Source organism: Takifugu flavidus, chromosome 14 (assembly GCF_003711565.1).
Source record: "Takifugu flavidus isolate HTHZ2018 chromosome 14, ASM371156v2, whole genome shotgun sequence".
Lineage (NCBI taxonomy): Eukaryota > Metazoa > Chordata > Actinopteri > Tetraodontiformes > Tetraodontidae > Takifugu > Takifugu flavidus.
In genome coordinates this window covers 10,831,246-10,847,093 of record NC_079533.1, presented here as the reverse complement: position 1 = coordinate 10,847,093, position 15,848 = coordinate 10,831,246, and the positions used below count along the sequence as shown (strand labels likewise).

General features: G+C 47.3%; 1 protein-coding gene and 1 long non-coding RNA gene across 4 annotated transcripts in view; one reads left to right on the top strand and one right to left on the bottom strand.

Moving 5' to 3' along the window:
- Positions 1 to 8,304: 8,304 nt before the first annotated feature.
- On the bottom strand, positions 8,305 to 9,298 carry LOC130537597 (uncharacterized). The gene is made up of 2 exons (XR_008953656.1): positions 9,159 to 9,298; positions 8,305 to 8,767 (listed from the first exon to the last, which is right to left on the bottom strand). It is a non-coding gene; the product is annotated as an uncharacterized LOC130537597 (long non-coding RNA).
- The window catches only part of flrt1a (fibronectin leucine rich transmembrane protein 1a), a 29,932-nt gene continuing 22,790 nt past the window's right edge, over positions 8,707 to 15,848 (top strand). Inside the window, exon 1 of one of the 3 annotated variants that reach the window (XM_057054449.1) lies at positions 8,707 to 9,219. The gene's annotated coding sequence lies outside the window, so the exon portion shown is untranslated. Of the gene's footprint in view, positions 9,220 to 9,445; positions 9,659 to 15,848 lie in introns of those variants that run through there. The other 2 variants (XM_057054447.1, XM_057054448.1) reach the window with 2 other exon arrangements.

Genomic DNA, 15,848 nt, shown 5'->3' with positions numbered 1-15,848 from the left:
TTGTGTTTGAGGTCGGTAGAGTGGCCTGATCCAGCTGCACGGAGCCGCGCCCACAGAAACCCCCAGACGCACAAGCAAAAGTTTTAGAAGCAGCTACCAACAGGCAGGATCAAGAAGATAAAATAAAAATGTGTGCTCTCGTTAAGAAGACAGCGAAAAGCACTTCATTAGATTTAGTGTTACACTCAGAATATGTCTCATATCTCTGATGAGAGTTTCCGTGAGCGGAATCTATTTGGAGAGGGCGAATTAATGAAATTACAGTGGATCAGGCCGGACTGGCCAGTTTGCCTTTTAGGGCACGAAGCTTTCAAAAGGCCAACCTGCCGTGCATTATCATGTCTATCTGTGATTTGGGTCAAGCTCTTGTTAATGCACCGGTGCTGTTACAGGCCCTGGCCCAAGAGCAACGGCAGCACGCTCTTTTCCAGGGTCTGTGCAGCCACTGATTTAGTCTCAGCCGATATTCCGGCACCAGGATACCTGCCGTCGTCTCTCCGGCCTCACCGCAGCGCCATCGCCGGGGGCAACATACATGAAGCCGCTGGAGGAGACGCGGGGAAGGCGGTCCTGCGCGCTGGCGCACAAACTAATTACCAGGGAAATGCTTGAAACGCCAAGTGCAGGAGGAGAGGTGGCTCCACGTGCACGCGCGTGTGTGTCCATGTTTGTGGGCACGCGGGAAGATGGAAAACAAAGTGCTGCTGGGGCGATAATGCACAACGGAGGAAGGAATCTGCACGGAGGGAGCTTCATTATTAATTTAGCAGCTCCTCTCGGTGATTCTCCTGTTCCTTGGCTTACTTGCATAATACAGATCCACACGGCTCCCGCACGGAAAACCTCCCCTGGTCGGAGATCAGTATCACCCTCCGTTTCATAACACACATTTAGTTCCAGCCAATGATGAGTCGGCTGCACACTGGTGCTGCCCGACAGGCTAAAGAGTGTATTGAGGCGCTTCAAGTAGTCCCAAGGACAGTTCAAAACAGGAAAAGGTGTAAATACTGTATCTTGAAAAAGATCCCCGATTTAGATTTCGGGGACGTGGCCCACAGATGACGAGCGTCCCCTGCCTTCGCCCGTCCAGTTTCATGTTTTCTGTTTTTATTTTTCCCCCCAGAAGGGGCAGAAGAGTCTTTTCAACGCAGATTTCCGTCGCGCTTTGCTCGATTTAGGCCTCTGTAAATGAAGGCGAAGCGGGTTAAAGCTGTGACCTTGATGGCGACCAGCTCCGGGGCAGATGTTGCTCTGTGCGTGACAGATGTGGAAGGTGTGACAGTCATTCAACAACAGCGGCTACCGGCGCTATTCGGGCAACTTGGCAGGGATCCACTGACTGCATCAGGGAGCGGCGCGGAGCTCTGACCTCCTGGCTAACTTTAACGCTCGTCTCCCTCCACCTGCCATCAGCAATATTATGCAGGTGAGTGAGGAATGAGGTCGGCAAGGGAGGACAGGGACAGATCACGGATCAATACCTGTCCTCAGATTCTCTCACCTGGACTTGTCAAGTGTGGACAGCATGGCATTGCTATAAGCCTATATTTCCGCTCAGTCTGGTCAAGAAAGGATATAAAGTGTTTGCTGGATCTAAACGCTGACGTTGTCAACGTGTGACGGTAACTCTATTAAGAACGACGTACCTTAAAGCATCATCCAGCCCGTTCACCCATCTTCGCAGTTCTCTAAATTCAATAATTAATTATGGACCTGCGGCTCTAAATTATTCATCAACAATAAACCTGTGCACTTTTGAACCACGGGCACCTCAGCCTTTGGTAGGCAGTGAATGATGATGAACGAGGTGTCGGGACTCTCCCAGTGTACAAACACATTAACAGGAACGTAACAACGGGGATGAAATAACGTCTTTCCCGGCGACGTCCTTTGCAGGAGCCTTCAGAAAGGGTGTCGCGTTGCAAAGCGTCTGTGACCTCAGCGCACACTGATGCCTTCACTGACATTAGGGAAAATGCAGCAACTGTATGTAATAGTTAGGCGCATTGACGTCAGCAGGTCAACACCATTGGTGTGCAGAGAAACTCATAAAGTGCGTTACTATGACAACCGGCAATCACCAGTTGTCTTCCCATTAGTGGAAGCATTAGTTCATAGATTCAAATTCAATAATAATGATAGCTGTCATTTTATTTCTGTTTTTAAAGTGAGTTTCGTAGCACCGCTAATGACCTCTGGCATTTTAATGCACTGAGAGAACGGCTAATAAGAGAGAGGGGGAGTCGTGCAACACTCTGGGTTAGACGTTGAGGCGCCCGGAGGTGCACCCAGTGTGGAAACCAGTGATGTGGAGACTTCACGATAAAGCGGAAGCCGTGTGCGTAACAACCCGACGGCCCTGCAGAATTCAAAACCAGCAGAAAAGTGAAGCTAATCTGCTAATGAAGCTAATCTTTGAGGGAAGGTGGGAAGGTTTTTGTTGGGTTTATTTCCATCCTCTGCCTCTTCTGTTGTAATCCCGTATGATTTTGGAACAAAGGAGCTCATCAGTGAAGAAAAATAACATTTTGGGCCAAAAAGGACTGTTTTTTTTAGCTTGTAACTGTTTGGGGAGGATGAGTTTTGTGCTGCTAATGAGGAGCAGAGTAGATCTTTAATTTGTCTCTTTTAAAAAAGCCTCCTTAAAAGGATCAAACCAAAACACCGTCACACCCATCAGGGTTGAGCCTCCGCTAGCTTGTTTGTTGTTAGGGACTTTATGGAGAAACTAATGGATGATGATTTGCATAAAATCAAATTACTCGAGCTGGTCGGGAGCTTCCATTAAATTTAAGAGATGTTTGAGATCAGACTCTAAAATGTTTATGAGTTTCATCATGGAACCTGAAAGTAAAGAACCTAATAAAACTGATCCCAGACAAGTGAAGGTCCTTAAAACAGTCCTGCTGAACAAAACAGATCATAAACATCAAGTGTGTTGATTTCTGTGATCCCCCACCCCCCAACGGCCTTCCTACATGGGTCACTCCAGGCGGCCCTTTAACCCCCGAGCCTTCGTCATCTCCTCCTCTTCATGCAGTCACGAACCGCCAACACATCTGGGAGCTACAAACAAGGGCCCACGCAAACCTTTGGTTATACTCAGGTGAGTCTCGGGGGGGGGCACCACTCCACGCAGCAAATAACCCCGACTGCTATCCGAGGGAGGCGAGCCTGACAGTAATTCTCCTCACCGGGCGGCAGCAGCAGGAAGAAGCTCCCAGGAGTCTTTAGCGAAGAAGCAGAAACAAGGACGGACGAGACCGACATGACTCGTGTGATTAAATTACCCACAAGGACAAACAGAATATACTAAGCCCTTAAAACCTATTAGTTATTTAATTTGGTGTTTTAAGCTGAATTTGACAGCTGCTGCAGTTTTAGCCGAGCGGTCTGACTCAGTTCATCTAGTCAAAATGACTGTTATCGTGTAGTAAAGGATCACTACCCTTTACAGCACGCTCAGATGGGCTGTTGATTGCGCGAACAGAAAAAAAAAGGCCGTTAAAGTCTGAAATGAACATTTTAACTCTTTCCTGTGTTTTATTATCCAACAGTAAAACCTCTCTCCCCTCCTGCCACGGCGCTAATTGAAACATATAGCCCTCCGACGGCTCGTTTTATGCCTTCAAAAGAAGCAAAGGGAGCAATTCTGGCATAAACTGATATGCAAATGACAAGCAGATGACAAGGAAGTCGCTTTTTTGAACAATTGAAATTAATTGACTTCTTTTTTTAAAGCAACTAATTTTTTTTCAGATTCTGGCTGTGAGATGTTTAAAATCCGACTGAAGCGACGCGAAGCTGCAAGAGGTTTACGTTGAGTTTATCATCCACAAACGGCCTCCTGATTGTGTTTTATGACGAATCGTCTTGATGGTTGTTATGCAAATTTGCTCCAATGATTTAGCATCTGCAAAGGCAGGAAGAGATGAAATGGGAACGCGAGCGCGTCGCCGCCCATATTTCACGTCTCAAATGTCTCTAACGCGCAGTGAGATTTGAGTGAGGCGCGGAAGCGTCGCGTGGAAGTGACAACGCTGTTTTACGGCCTAAAGAACCAAGTCTTCCTCACTTGGAGCGACGCAGGGGCTGTTTCTGAGGAGAACGAGGACGCTTTGAAAGTTTCCAGGACTTTGAACGCGGCTCCTCCTGTGAGGTCTCCGTGAACTGTGGTGGGTCATTTAATGGAGGGGGTGTTGTGATCTGGCCGCTCTCTTGTTGCTGTGGTGACAGAAATCGACCCCTGGTGGAGACGACGCAGCAACAGGAGCCCAGATTCCACCAGTTTATCTTTAATAAATGTTTCAAGGAAGGCCTGCAGACATGTAAACTGATTCTAGCACTGCGGTTGAGTGTACATTATATTCTAACACTTTAAGCTTCCAATGGCGACAAATATTCCTCCTCAAACCTGTTTTGTCAGGCTGATATAATCAAAAGGAAAGTTTTGGTATACTTACTGGTTACATCACTGCTATGAATACAGATGGCTGTTATGAGTTTAGAGGACAATTTGGAGAAACCTTGAGGTTTATTCGATCTGTTTTCTTCATTGATTGTCTGGAAACTTGTGGTTTTGTCTCCTTCGGGCTTCTGTTAAAGGCCTCCTGTCAGTATTGTGTCATTTCCCACATTCCGTTAATTGTGTTTTGGGCCTCTTTTTAGCCTGCATGGTATTTGAGTTCGATTTTACCTCGCCTCTAACCTTGTTTTTGATTATTTATGACATTCCTGGATGCTGTTGCTCATCCTGGACTCATCCTTTGCGTACCAACCATGCCTGGAATCAGTGGTGTTTTCTGCATGTGTTGGGTCATCAGAGCGCTCCACCTTAATAAAGACGTAGTATTAACTTCACCAGCTCTCCCAAGTCAAAGGGCAGATCAGAAGTGCAGAGGTGACCTGCGCTCCCTCCTCTGTGCAGGTGGAGGTGCGTTTCCACCAGTTTTTCCTCAAGTCCTTTGACAGAACTCTCGGGATGCCGTCATTAAGGACCTTTGCACCTCGGCTGAAATAGGTTTCTAAAAGTAAATATGAGCCGTTGTAGCTGGGTTGTGGTTATGCCTGCAGTCAATTTCACGTGATTGCAGCTCTGGAGGCCTTTTCAAGTCAGGAAAGCACAGTGGTGAGCTCAGTTCTGGTAATCACAATACTTACATGACAGATGGATCACTGTTGGTGCTGCTTCCTATTCTCTTACATTCATGGCCTCCGGCCAGATTTGCAGCATCGTAATGACGCCGTTCACAATCCCCCCTATCAAAGAGCGAGCAAGAATGATTGGAAAACAAACCCAAGTGAGCGTGAACGCTGAACGCGTGTGCACGTGCGCCCGGGATTTAACGTACATATGCTCTGTTTCTCTCTACCCACTCATTCTCTCTGGCTGCGTCTCTCATTTTCCCACTGGGTGGAGGAGCTATAAATTAAAGTGGGGAATTACTGCTAACTGTTGGAATAAATTAAGGCCCCTTTTGCGTCTGTAAACACCGTCTGACTGTGTAATTACACTCCCACTCCCACTGAGATGCTACTGAGAGAACGGATAAGGGGGAATTGTGGGACATAATGTGGAGACAAAAAGAGGGTCAGGTATAAGCTGCGGAGTCCTTGGCCCTTCCGCAGATTATTGAAGGGGAAAGGTGACTTTGAACATAATGATGCCATTCGGCGTTTGGGTAATTACATCTTAATGATGTAAATCAAAATACTGCATACCGCATCAAAATAAAGCAACGGAAGCTAATTGTTCCTGCATGTGTGAGTTCATAGTGGAGCGGTGGGTGGAGTGCTGGGACATCTGTGCTGGCCCGGACTGGAAAAACACTCGCGACGCGTCATTATTGTGAATCTATGTTCCCACCCTCACCTGTGGCCACGTGCTGGGGGCACCGACCCAGCAGTTCACCTCAATTCTACCTTATTTATACAGTGTATAACAATCAATATTGTCTCGGGGCTCAACCCACAGCCTGAATACACAAGAACTCTCATTTAATAGGAAGAAACCTCTAGCAGGACCAGGCTCAACTGCGTGGTGAGGGGAGGGGGTGGACCCTCCTGCTGCTGGCCAACTGGGTAAAGGAGGAGGAGATAGGAGAGGGGGGGGGGGGGGGGGGACCAGACACATTCAGAACACATGCAGCTGAAGCTAAACAGGAGGTGCTATATACAAAAACATTCCATTAACCTTTTCATGGGTTTTCATTCAGTCTATATTAGCAGAGCACCGCTGTTTTATGGCGCGGCGCACTGATGACAGAAAGTGAGCGGCTTATCATAAAAGATCTGAGCATCTGGCAATAAACAGGAAACAGATACAAAGTGCCCTCGAGGAGCACAGCAGCCACCATCCAGCAGGCCGTAGAGTCAAGCTTAATGAGAGCCAGGCAAATATAATTAACACATTTGGAAACATGCACACTTGTGTCCTCTAAGTGCTAACAGTAAGTCACGCACATTAGCTATAGCTCCATAAAGGTTAGCTGCTGGAACAGCTGGACCTGCCAGCACGGATGAAGCTGTGATTTGACTTATGGAAGGCCCGAGTATACACACTGACAGCGCTCAGCAGGTGTGTTTGATGCTTGACGATGCACGTGTCTGAGGAGCGTGCACGTTTAACCCGACATCGGCGTTACACGGTTTGCCGGGGGCGCCGTGGGTTTGATGAAATCCTCTGTCACCTACATTCATGCCTGAATGGGAATCGTGTGAAACTGTGGCAGCCTGATGAAAGCGCCGCACTTTTGTGACTCCGCATCACTCAAACTTTGGATTATTAGGCTGCACACTTGCCTGCTCACCAGATACTGTAGGCGTCGAGCTCCCAGACACGACCTGTCTCAGTGGCGAGGAAAGACGCAGCTCAGACAGCTTCAGTTCCAGAGCCTCTCGCGTCACAGTAGCTGCTGTTGTTTACACTTCCTTTTCATTCCCACTGAAGATTTCGGGTCCGTTTAAGGGAGCGATTTTAGCTACCGGCGCCAAGGATGTGAATCTAACTTTTATCGTGGATTTTAATTCACCGTTATTGCGGATATTAAGTCTTTGTTCCGACCCTTCGTGGAGCAAAGGTCCCCACCGAGGTCCGTGATATACTCTCAGAGGTTACAGTAATTGTTTCCCTGAGAAACACGGATATAAACTCACAAAGTGACATCAATGCCGGCGCAGGAGTGCGCGCTGGAACAGAAAGATCTGCATTTTTCATTTTTCAAGGTCCCACTGAATCATTTATGTTTCACGGTGACGCTCTGAATCGTAATTACAGGAGCCACTGATCTCCAGTTTTGCCTTTTAAGTAGAAGAATCTGCTTTTCTTTTTTCTTTTTTAACAGAAATCACAAGCGTGGACTTTTTTTTATTATTGAATGCCATCAGAGTAGAGGCACATCATTGAAGCAGCACATTTTGTACAGACGAAGGTCTGGCAGGACGGGCCAAAGCTGTGCTGAAGCTAATCACACCGACTGATTCATGGTGACGCTCCCAAAGCCCATAAGTGTTGCTTTCTGATGTGCATCAGAAATGTAGGCAGCTGGTCTGCGCTCAGCCACGTAGGAGGCGGGGAGGAGGGAGGGGATCCGCGACACATGAGCCTGCGGTTGCCACTCACGGGGGATTTGAACAGATGTCTTAGCAGTTTGGGGACCAGGACGGAAGCACTCGGAAGTGTGAAGGTTCATGCTAACAGACACGTGCGCTGTCCAACCTGCTACATACATTCAGATTGGCGCTGTAATTAAAATCAGCCAAAAAAAACAGCATCCATCACTCTGTCAACGAGGGAGGGGGACACAGATCAGCCGGAGAAAATGCGGTTTTCCTGCAGTTAACAGGTGAGAGTGATGTTGTTATGCCATCGTGGCCAAAACAAGCTCTCAAACAAGCTTCTGAGGACTGACGGACGCAGAAAGGCCACACGGCACAAAATATAACATCCAGAAAGTGGAACCAATCATCCGCCCTCATCGGTCTGGGGATTAATATTGTTAAAGCTGAAAGTGCCAGTGAACGTGTTGATGAGATCGAGGGCCATCAACACGCACAATGAGATCCTCTTGTGTTTGCTTCAAACCTGTTTCAACTATTCTATTGTTGGAATTTGACATTTTTACATTATTGATGCTCAGGTCTCCCTCCCCCCTCTGTCTCTCTCTCCCACACACACACATACACACAAGTTCATCAAGATATGATAAAAGACATCTCCTGATGTAGTCTGTAGGGTTTGAGGCTACTTCACAATAACATTCACACTCTGGTAAATGAGATAAAGCTTCTACTGGAGGAGAGAAGTGGAGATGGATTGAAAATAGATTTATCGGATCAATAACAATAGCTCACAAAAAGTAGCATATGTTGTTACCACATGTAATGATATAATATATCAGAACAGGTAGATAGATAGATAGATAGATAGATAGATAGATAGATAGTAGATAGATAGATAGATAGATAGATAGATAGATAGACAGACAGACAGACAGACAGACAGACAGACAGACAGACAGACAGACAGACAGACAGACAGACAGATAGATAGATAGATAGATAGATAGATAGATAGATAGATAGATAGATGATGCTTCGCTGTTATTCAAAATCCACATTGAGAGAAAAAATGCTTTCAAAAATTGGGCTCCAGCCTCTTCCTCCACCTCCTCCTCCTCCTCTTTAATCCCCTCCATCCATTTACGCCTCAGTCCTCTCTCTTCTCCAGCCTCAGCCGGCAGAGTGGAGTGATTTTCTTCACCCTTCGCTTTCAGAAAAAAAGAAGAAGAAGAAGAAGAACTGCTTTCGGCGTCTCGGTGGATTATTTATTCAGAGCAAAATTAGCGGCTGCAGAGGAGACGGCGAATTGCTCTGCACCGGGGCGCCCGCATGAGCCCGCACGGAGCGGTCTGGCGGCTAATTGCCATAATAAGACGCACAAGTTGTCCATCGAGTCAGGCACGTTTTGTTTCTCCGTATTACCATGTAGCCAGTGCCGCAGCGGGAGATAATCGGGCGGAGGGAGCAGTTACAGGGAGAGAGAAAGGAGCCGGCGGTGCATGATCACACGGGCTATCCAGTCACCCATCAGCCGGAGCCTCCGCGATCACGCTGGCCACAACATATGGGAATACAACAAAGCGGGATTGTGGTCACACCTGCTTGTGGAGGACACCGGAGCATCCGAGGGTCCACAGCGGAGCGAGCGAGCATCATCCGGTAGGTGGGAATGATTGATGTGCGCGGGCTGCCAGCATTCTCTCCATCATCCCATTTGACAGGAAAGAAAGAAAATCGCTAATCTGGGGTTTATTCCGACTCCAACAAGTATTCTTATTGGTGTTTGTGTTAAGAAATAAGAAGGATTTGTGTGCAATCGTTGAACCGCCTGGGTGCCAATGCCAAAACGCACTTTGATTGAGATTTTGTGTGTGTGCGTGTGTGTGTGTAAGAGAGAGATAGAGAGTGTGTGTGTGTGTGTGAGATAGAGAGAGCGAGAAAGAGAAAGCGAGGGAGAGAGAGCGAGAGAGCGGTGGATTCAGTTTGGGAGGCCCAGGCTCGATACAAATTGAAACAAAGGAAAACACAAAAGGTCCAGATTAGAGGTTCATGCCTCCATGTGGGACAGAAGAGAGCGGAAGAAGGGAAGCGATCAAATGTAAGTTCAACTATTTCCAAAACATTCGATTTGGTCACGACTAAAGGTGACCACTAAAATCTTTTAAAATGAAATCTTGCTCACTCCTCTTTTGGATGGGAAGGACTGTAAAGTTGCCGTCAGGCGGACGCTGTTGGCCTGATTAGCCTCTCAGTTTGCCAGACTTATTTGACTTGTGGTCAGAATGAATGCATATGTATTCCCACTGCAGCAGCGGCTCCCATCATGCATGCGTACCACCCTTCCACCCTCTATCCTGGCATTTACTGCCTGGAACAGTCAGGCGTGTGAAATCCACGCTGGATGTTTATGGTCAGAGGTTCGGCGAACGACAGTTTATTTACAGAAGCCACATTTAGACTCTTGACAGCACAGAAATAAAAGTTTTCATGCAAGCGTGCTGACCGCCTTATCAACCGCAGAAGAAAAAACAGAACATCTCCACGGCACAATGTATTCAGCTCCTGTTTCCATCCATCTCGACAAATAATCCCCGATATTAACCCGAGTGGAAGGATTCCTTTGAGCCGGAGCAACATGGGCGATAGACAAACAGATGGCATCTCCAAAGGATTTCATCTCCTGAAAGTTGGAAGCGGTATTCTTGGAAGGACTACCCTCTGACTCGCTGGCAGCCAGGCCCCTCGTCTGGCACTGGCGGGGGGGGGGAAGGCCGTGTTGACTGCGTCTGTTGGTCTTGGAGGCTCAGAAGAAAACGCCACCTTCGGGCTTAAGCTGTGCTGACGGGTTGATTTGCATACACGGCTTCATCAGACTGGAGACGGATGTGGAGCTGGGCAAGGGACTCCTCGCTCCCAGGATGCTAAGCTAAAACCTGGGCTTTCAGGATGCAGCTGAGGATGCTGGTCACAGACGTCAGCGGGGGCTGCGCTGCAGAGCGTCGGTGCTAATCACTCCTCCGCGTTTAAGACAAACATTTAAAATCGAAACATCGTGTCAGATGACTGATGTCTCTGGTAAGCCGCTGCTAAGCAGGATAATATATGGTGAGCCATTCATTACTGCGTTTCACCTTGAGGCTTATGTTGGATAATGACCGGCTGCTGTGACTGCGCCTCGCTCCCAAACCTGTGGCAGATCACAAGTCGCCGCCGCCGGATTCTGCCGTCCGCCCGCGAGGTTCCGTCGCTGACTGACACCCGCCACATTGACGCTATTGATGTTTGACTGACGCCTGGATCGGTTCGTCTGGATCTCTGACAGATTCGCTTTAACGTGTCACACAACACAGGCGCTGGAGCAAAGAGAAGCAAAGAGAATTTCCCCCACCGTTTAAAAAGAGACCCCCAGAGTGTTCTCACTTTCTCGGATAAATGGCGAGACATGGTGTCGTCACGCACAGAAAGCCGGAACGACACCGATGTCAACCTTCATTAGGACTCCGTTGTTCCTTAGCAATTATTCCTTTTGTTGTTTTTGTTTGTAGGTCTTAAAAATCTACTTCCTATGACATCATCACCCTCCTCGAGCTCTGCTTCCTGCTGTCCGACAAAGAGAAATATTAGAAAAACATTTCGTCCAAAAGTTTTCGTCCAAAATCAGGAAAATAAAAGAAATGTGCAGGCCCATTTGTGGAGGACTCATGTGCAGAAACATCAAAGTGTCTGGATCAAAGCTGAAGGCCTGGTTTGGTCCATTATGGCGAAGGCGCGCTCGGTGTCGACGCAGAGCAACAGCAACAATTTCCGCGTGACAAAGTCAGCTGCCTCCCAGTGCTTAATGCTCATTCTCAGAGCTTCCTTTCTACAAACACATATCAGAGCGGCCATTATGGTTGTGACAGCACGGTCATTATGGGAACGGCAGCCTTCCTGCTCGCCATTGTCGCCATTGTCACGGCTGAAAACTTGATGGCGAACAGAGTAGACGAGACTTTAATCACATTAAAAAAAAACCCAGCTCACAGCGATTTAAACAGAAAAAGCAGCTCGTTGGAGATCGACAGCTGCAGGCTAACCTGTGCTACACAGTGCAATTTAATTAAAACACAGTTGTTATTAGTTACAGCTGTTTGTTAACGTTAGAATTAAACTAGTTCTCTTTGCAGCTGGTTCTGCAGCAGAAAGGTCGCTGCTCTGGAGTGTGTGTGTGTGTGTGCGTTTTTAAGGGGAGAGAAGGGAGGGCTGTCTAGATGAGCCCTTGGTGTCATACCCTTGCCACAGGCCTGTGCTGAGCTGGACATCCTCTATCTTTGGACATGAACACAAATTAATTAGTGGTACATTTTGCAGGGTAAACAGCACGTTGAACCCCCTGCTTACAAGGCCGAGCCTCCCCGGATCAGCGTTAGCGCGCAGGCTGGGGGACCGGAGAGGAGCAGCGTGCATCTAGACCTGCCACTCACCGTTATCTTCATCATCAGACGTCCCAGCACTTTACTTCCTCAATAACTCCAGCGGTGGTTTAATTCAGAATTTAAAAAAAAAAAAAAAAGAGCGTTGAAGAAACAGACAAAGCGGTGCGTTCAAGAACCAGCCAATATTTGGCAGAAACGCTTCAAACAAGTAGCCCAGCTCCATTGAGACGCGTCCTTCTAGTTTCAGTCCCACAACATCCACTTTTACCTCATTTAGTTGTCTTTCTTTTTAAGTGATGAGCACCTTTGTGCCTGCGGAGAAGATGGCCTCACCGTCTTTGTGTGATTTCTCTCGCAGCTGTCAGTGGATTTGATTGGCTAATCGTTGGCAACCCTGCAGTTGAGACATTTATCGCGAACCTCCTTCCATCCCGCATCTGATTTTCCGACCGCTGTTTATTTGGCAGAGTGGAAAACTGGGCTAGTGTCATTCCAGAAGAAAACTCCTTCTGAGCCGAACAAAAATAGAAATGGACGTGAAATCTGCTCCAATTGTTAACTAAATCCCACTGATTGTCGTAACGTCGGCCTCAAATCAGCGTGAAATGTGATATCACTCGAAAGTTTGAAAAGCTTTCAACGGTCTGCGCTCTCCGTTCATTTAGTGGGAGATAATTTACACGACACATGATCTGATTAGAAAGGATTTCACAACAGTGTCACCGTCAACTCATCAAAGTTGCCGTCTTACCTATTGCCGCAGATTAATGAACAACCAGAAAAACAATCATTTTCAGGTGCAGCGAGGTGTGAAATGGACATTCAGACGTGTCATTTCAAATCGCTAGATTCCAATAATCAAAGTCTAATCAGGTCAAGCACTCACCGCCCACACGTGGAGCCCAGCGAAAATGAGTAGGAACCTGCTTCCTGCTGTTCATTATTATTCATAGTTTTTCATCTGTTTTGACATGAAAAGATTAGCATGTACTCGAAAAGAGCGCCGCTCGATTTTCCAAAAGCAGAGACTGATTCGACAACGAGCCCCAAGAGGCCGGAAGCACATCCAGAGGTGTTAAAACGGGAAAAGCGAAATCTAATTGCACGCGCGTTCGTACGTCAGTTTTCTAGTCGAGACTCATCGAGGTGCTCATAAACACTTTCACACCCCGGTGGTGGAGGCTGGCGTGCGCGCCGCTGACGTTGCCTTCGATGCGACGCTTCCTGTGCTTTTCTACAGGCTTTGACAACCAGCTGAAAGTGCTTTACAGGAGTAGATCAGATCTGTAAATAACTGATGCGTCTTTGAGGGAAGCTGTTTAGCTTATGGAGCCCGAGCAGCCAATTTATGCTATCAGATCAAATTGATATTATTCTTAATTACGCCGCTGTCAGTTTGTGTCAATTCCTCTGTCACACTGCAGGGTTTTGGCAGTTCCACTCTCCTCTGAGCTGAGCACCGATCCAAAGATGTCCTGAAACCACTAAAACAGGCCGAACGGCAGCTACCCCCCCCCCCCCACACACACACACACACACACACATACACACACCCTCCGCTTGCTACGGTGCCTCCTGTCTCGCCGTGTGCGCAGAGCTGCACGGTTCCATGTTTCCGTCCACCTGACTCCTTGAGCCCTGCTGTGGCGTGAGCGGTGCTGTCTGAGACGCGTGTGTGTTTTTGAAAAGGGGGGGGGCTCCCTGAGACCCCCGGACAACAACAGCATTTGTGCAACAACAGCAACAACAACAAAACAAACAAACAAAAAAACATCAATAGCTTGAAGCTGCTTATGAGGGTGCACTGAGCTGGAATAAGATCACAATTCTTCTGACTCAATAGATGCTGTGTTGTTCTACTACAGGCAATATCATTTCCTCCTTCACAGGCCTGTTGAGGGAGGCGAAAAGCAAACAAGACCCCGCTCAATTTTCATTTGTCCTTGATTTTACGGCTCTGGGTGCACGCAGTAGGTGGAGATGCAGCGGAGCTCACTCGGAGCTGTATTTGTTTTAAATCGAACCTTCTGTCGTCTTCTAGGTGCTGAAGTTTCCTTCTTTTATCTTCTCCAGACATCAGCTCTATTTACAGCCTTCTGCACATGCTGGAAGCTCTTTACCTGCTTATCACACACCCCATCTTCCATATAAAAACATGTCTGAAGATAATCAGAATATGGTTGCCAGCCAGAGAAGAGCTGCTTGGGTGGATTATTTTAGATATTTCACATGTTGCTCTTTCATAAATATTATAAATATTATCCGTAGAACAGAAAGCCCCTTTCCTCAGCTTAGGTCTAAGGTGAGATTGACGAGCTGAGAGATAAAGATCTGAGGCTGGCATTCATAAAATGGTGCCTTTCCTTTCGTTTGCATGTTAAAGTTTCAAATGGAGACAAGTCTTTTGTAAACACTGACTGATTACGACCTGCAAAAGTCACCGAATGTGCGTCCTTCTGATTTAATGCTCCGTCAAGCCTGTTTTGTTGGCTGTAAATCACACAAATGAGTGTCTTTCGAAAAGGAGTCTGCTAGTGTTGGAGCTGCGTCTGACGCCTGCTGAAAAAAGATACACACAAATTCCAAAGCTGTCAAATTGGCCACAGCTGCACACGGGGACCCAGAGCACCGGCCAAAAGGGTTTAATCTTAGCATTCCCTGGGAGTGCAGCGAGTCGGGCGCTGTGACGTAAAAAGGCATCGATGAATCTATAAATCTGCAGATATGCCACTGAGTTTGTGTCACGCTGGCTACTCTGGCCGGGCTGAGGCTGATTCCAGGCCAGATGTTGGCGCGCAGGCCGCTCGCCGTCTTCCGACCCCGTCTGTGACTGTCAGCTGATGGATGTAGTCATGACAGCAACTTTTCTACAGCCTGTTTAATAAAGTCCAGCAGACTCCATTAGGGCTCCTCTACCTCACCATTCATCATACAACGTTGCCTCACAGACGGCCAACTTCAGTCGCCCTGTTTCCTGTAAGGAAAACCAAGAATATCTCTGTAATATCTCAGTGAGATACCATATCTTTATTGTGCATCGCCTCCAACCATGATTTTCATTTAAATATTGAATGATCACTAATTATTAAATTAACCAGAGTCTGCCTTTGTTTTGAAGTGGTTAATCTTCTTATATTAGACCAGTTTCTCTAATTTTAGCATAAATCTCCAGCATTTCTGAAGTTTTAGCAAACCACAAGTTTAATTTTCTGATAATAACGGTGGGATTAGGAGAATAACCACCAGTATTATGCAAATGATAATGAAGTTGGATATTTATTTGCTCCACGATTTTCTTCCTTGTTTTTTTTAACTTACAAGATTGTGACAGGAAAGAAATATTCAGAGCCGCTGAGAGATTAGATAACCCCGGCCACGACAACACTATACATGCTAAATAATTTAGCCAAAACATGAGGGATGGTTTGTCATCCGTCTTGTGCTCCCGCTCTCTCCTCCCTCAGCATTATTTTGTGTTTTCTCTCTCTGATGTCACCCTCTCCTCCTCCGAGCTGCCATGTTTTGTTTTATTTTGCTACCATCAGGGGGACAAATGAGAAACAAGAGGGCGAGGGAGAAAGCCTCGGGGCTGGTGTCCTCACATCCTCACCACTCCCTCCATTCGTCCCCTCCCGATCTCTGCCCTCCATCTTTCCGTCTTCCTGAGTGACAGCTGGCAGCCGGTAGGGTACAGTGGGCACGCCAGCATCCCTCGCTGTATACATTTGCCAACGGACTTGCGAAAACACATCCTCGTGCGTGTGGCATTGCTATATTCGGGTGGCTGTGGCCTCACGGAGCTCTCATTACTGCCCATGGAGCATGGCGGCCATTAAAACATGCAACAGTACGTCCACAGAAAATTAATCCAGT